Here is a 4,628-nt window from a genome sequence, read left to right as displayed (position 1 = left end):
ATGAGATAAATGATCTTCTGGGGTCCACTTCAGTCTGGCTTTGGCCGGACTCTGGGGCAAACCACTTCGGTCCCTGTAACAGGCCACCTTCACTAGGAGTGAGACGGGAGTGTGGCTCTGCTTTTGGTGCCGTCTCCCATCACATTCTTCTGGACCAGCTGGGTGGGGTGGGGTGGGGTTGGCTGTGGTTCTCCTCCTTGTCTGGAAGGCTAGTGCCAGGAAAGGTGCCCGGAGCAGCCGCTGGAGCCCAGGGGACATTGAGCCATGGATCTTGCAGGGCTGGGTCTTGTCCCTGACACTTTGTGATGTCTCAGTGGAACTGCTGGGAGGGACTGTCCGGAGAAGTTGTCAGTCTCTAGATGATCCTCCCTTTTTTGCTGGAATCAAGTGGTGCAGTGGATATTCTGTGCTGAGTGGACATCAGTAGGTTGGGGGGCCAACCATGGAAGCTCAGTTCAGAGGAGAGATGCTGCTGGCCAGTGATGCAGCCAGTCAGAATGTAGAGACAGCCTGCTATTGATGGAGAAGATTCGCCACTTGGGGCACTTCCGGTTCCTGCTGTACAGCTGAAGGCACAGAGTTCCTCTGTATGGTGCCACTTGCCAGCTTGCACTGCCGTGTCCTCTCCTCTGCAACTCTGGCTACGTACAGGCTAGATGACAGGGGCTACGAGCAGCAGACTCTACTCTGGAGCTCCGGCCTTGATTCCCCCCTCCTCCTCCACATGAAGCCTGTTGGGTGACCTTGGGCCAGTCCCAGTCCTCTCAGAGCTCTCTCAGCCCCCCCCCCACCTGCCTCCCCCATAGGGTGCCTGCTGCGGGGAGGGGAGGGGAAGGGAAGGCGGTGGGCAGCCACTCTTGACTCCTGAGGGGTATAAAAAGCAACTCTTCTTCTTCTGCCTTTGAAGACTGTCTGGGAGCTTCAGCATGGTGACTGGGCTGCTAGTTGGTGCCTGAATCCTGCCAGGCTTGAGAGAACCGGATTTTATTTATTTATTTATTTATTTTTCGTGTTTATATCCCACTCTCCCTGCCGGAGCAGGCTCAGGGCGGCTAACAACATTGAATATCAACAATAACACAATAGAACAATAAAAACAATTACAACATCAGTTAAAATTAAAACAATTTACAATTTAAATTATTAATGCAGTTTTAAAACGACAGTTTTGGAGTTAAATTCCATGCATGATGTTGGGCATCTATGGGATTAGTTGTCTACTTGCTTCTGTGCTCAACTCAGTTCTCTTCCTTGCCTTTAAAGCCATAATCAGGCTGGGGCTGAGTTAACTGAATGGTCAGCTTTTTCAGCACGCACCTTCTTGGCCGCTGAGATGTTCTGCTGCTGCCTGGCTCTCCTGCCTTCCTTTTCTGAGGTGAGGCGGGCTACCTTGGCAGTTGCAACCTGCTTTTGCGAAGCCCCTTCCCCATAGCTGGCACTGGACCGTGGGCATTTGAGCGCTAGGTGAAAAGGTCTGGAGTCTGAGGGTGGATCAGGTGTCCTCACCAGGATAATGACACCCAGCTCCACATTTTGTTTTGAAGACTTCGGGAGCCGTGAGTCTCTTGAGCAGGGGCTGAAGGTGGCAGAACCATCTGAGGCTCAGTCCAGGCAACGTGGGAGTCATGCTGGTTGGCACGGGATGGAATTAAGTTGTGGAATGCGGGTCACATAGGAAGCCATGGGATGCTCTTCGAGCCAGCCGCCTTGTTGGAGGAGCAGATGGGCATGGTTGCTATCAGTTGCAGCTGATCTGGCCACACTGATCGATGCTACTCTAACCTCAAGGGGGGGGGGATTTCATCTCGCAGTCGGTAGGGCTGCTTTTATAGGCAGCTTGGGAAGTTAAGGGTGCCAAATTCGGCTGCCTGTTCCCGGTTGAATCCCAACATTTAAACGGTTTTCTCTCCCTACGTACCTCTCTGCCTCTTGTGTTCTTTTTAATAGCTTCTGCTGCCATCAGTGTTCCTTTTAAGCTGAGCTGGTGTGAGCTAGCTCAGTTTTTTAGCCTCTGGTTCTTAGCAAAGGGAGATGACCCCAGAACAGACTAGCTCACAACTTCAGTGCCAGTAGCTCGTGACGTAGAACTTTTGCTCTTTGTCTGCCCAGGCCGTGGGCTTGTCGAGCCCCACTCTGCCTGGTGGACTGATACGTCCCAAGAAGCTGCTGCTGCTGTTCTGGACTAAGCATAAGGTCTGCTCAGGTTTGGGGGTGTTGAGGTGTTTCTGCAGTGAGGCTCTTATTGCAGTTCCTTTCGAGGCTCTCAGTAACTGAGACTGGTGTTTTTAAAGGCAATATTAGTTGCTGTTGGCCTGATGGTTATAAGGCATCTTGGGCCTGTTGAGGAAAAGGCAGGCCAGGTGGATTTCCTGGGAGCAGGCCTCGCCTTGCAGGGTTTCGCCTTCTCTTCAGCACCACTTCCTACCTACCCCATTGCCAGCAGAAAAACAAAAGGAAGATTATCAAAGATTTCAGGTTTTCACGGCTGGTAACATCATTAGGGTTTGTAGAATCTTTCGGGATCAAGTGCCGTGTTCTACTGGAGAAAGTTTTCCTTCCAGACGTTTCGTTCTCAGCTGCGGAGACATCCTCAGTGGCGTTGCAGCCGGAGCAGGCGCTCAGACCTTCTTGGCTGCTGTGCATTGAGTGATGCACTCAATGCACTCATTGACTCAATGCACAGCAGCCAAGAAGGTCTGGGCGCCTGCTCCGGCTGCAACGCCACTGAGGATGTTCTCCGCAGCTGAGAACGAAACGTCTGGAAGGAAAACTTTCTCCAGTAGAACACGGCACTTGATCCGAAAGATTCTACAAACCCTAAAAAGGAAGATTTGTGGGGACAACATCTGGCCCTGGGTGGAGCCCCCTCCAAGCCTGGGTTGAGGACGGAGGGCAGCTGTCAGTCTCTGGAGGAGGTTTGCTTTGAAAGTCAGCAAGAGAAAAAGGCACATATTTCCTCTTCATCAGGGATCACTTGATGTTAGGCTTCAGACCAGACCTGCCTCAGGAAAACCTTCTCCCAGGCAGGTTTCATACACAGTGTGTAAATTCAGCTGGCCACTACAACTGAGTTACACACCAGACTCAGCAGAGCTCTGCTGTGGAGGCCCTTGCAGGCCTGGTTCCCCTCAAATTCTGGACTTTCTGCGGATCTTCAGTCTGTGGTTCTGTTAGGCCTGCTGTCATGATCTGAGGCCCAGTGCGGCCTCGAGGGCAGGGAGAAGCCTGCCTAGGAGTAGAGACAGGGTCTGATTGGGTAGCAGAGGTTTTGGGGGGAAAACTGGCCCCGGGGTGGGGGGGCTGGAAAAGCATAAATAGGCCTGGCTGGAAAGGGAAGTTGTTCTCTGGAGAGGCTGCAGGGAGAAAGGTGCTGTCTGGAAAAGCTGCAGCAGGAGGGTTTTCTCCCCCTAAGGAGGTGGTGAGTTTTGGCAATAGAGGAAGGGAACGTATAGCTAGTTGCAGTAGGGCTGTTTGTTTATTTCCACCAACCTTTATTGTTTCTTATTTCATTGTTGTACTATGTTTTAACAATTTATTAATAACACATGGTTACAATATTTAATTATCTTTTTTTCTTATACTAAACCATATGATATTTCACCCCCCCTCCCTCCAATATTGACTTCCCGAAGTTATAAATTTGCATTTAATTCTAAAGGTACCACTAATCTTATCAAAATATAATACTTTTGATTAATACTAAAAAATTGTCCAATATCTTTTTACGTTCCACTCTTTCTCCATATATCCTTTGAACTTCTTCCACTCCTTCTTGAATAAGTCTAAGTCATAGTCTCTTAAAGTTTTAGTTAGTTTATCCATCTCACACCACGATAAAACTTTCACAATCCAATCCTATTTCTCTGGTATTGTTCCTTGCTTCCAAAGCTGCGCATACAATGTCCTAGCAGCTGAAAGCAAATACCAAATTAAAGTCCTATCTTCTTTTGGAAATTTTTCTAATTGTAATCCAAGTAAAAAAGTCTCTGCAGTTTTCTTAAAGTCGTAACCCAAAATTTTGGAGATTTCTTGTTGTATCATCTTCCAATACTCCTTCGCTTTTTCACAAGTCCACCACATGTGAAAGAAAGAACCTTCGTGTTTTCTACATTTCCAACATCTATCCGACATTTTCTTACTCATCCTAGCCAGCTTTTCGGTTATTTCATTGTTGTAGTGATGTTTTACTACCCACTTGTTCTAGAGCACTTAGAATCAGCTTCTTGTTGCTAACTGCCGGAGTCTGCGTGTCTTTTCGGTCTTGGTCAAAAGATACTTGCTAATAAGGAATACATGTGGGTGGGTGCCCCCCAGACAGACCCTGACCAGAGTGGTGGCAGCCAGTTGAGGCCCTCCCTGGTCCCCTGCCCGTCCTTCTCCACCCACTTCAGAGCTCTGCCACGATAGGCTTCTAGGTCTCTGTGTGTTCAAAGTGTCTTGAATAAGTTAATAAAACAGAAAAAAGCAAATAATGTAAAACCCAACAAATCAGGGGGGGGGGGGGGTCGTCAGATAAGGACATAAAAGTGACTTCAGCAGAAATGAGGCTGGGGTGCTGTCCAATATAGTCAAGACCACGAAGACGGGCCCGCAAACAAGATGTCATTTAGCATTTGGAAGTATCTATG

This window comes from Heteronotia binoei, chromosome 8, assembly GCF_032191835.1.
Source record: "Heteronotia binoei isolate CCM8104 ecotype False Entrance Well chromosome 8, APGP_CSIRO_Hbin_v1, whole genome shotgun sequence".
Taxonomy (NCBI): Eukaryota; Metazoa; Chordata; class Lepidosauria; order Squamata; family Gekkonidae; genus Heteronotia; species Heteronotia binoei.
The sequence above is the reverse complement of the archived record's forward strand: the minus strand, read 5'-3'. Positions refer to the sequence as shown.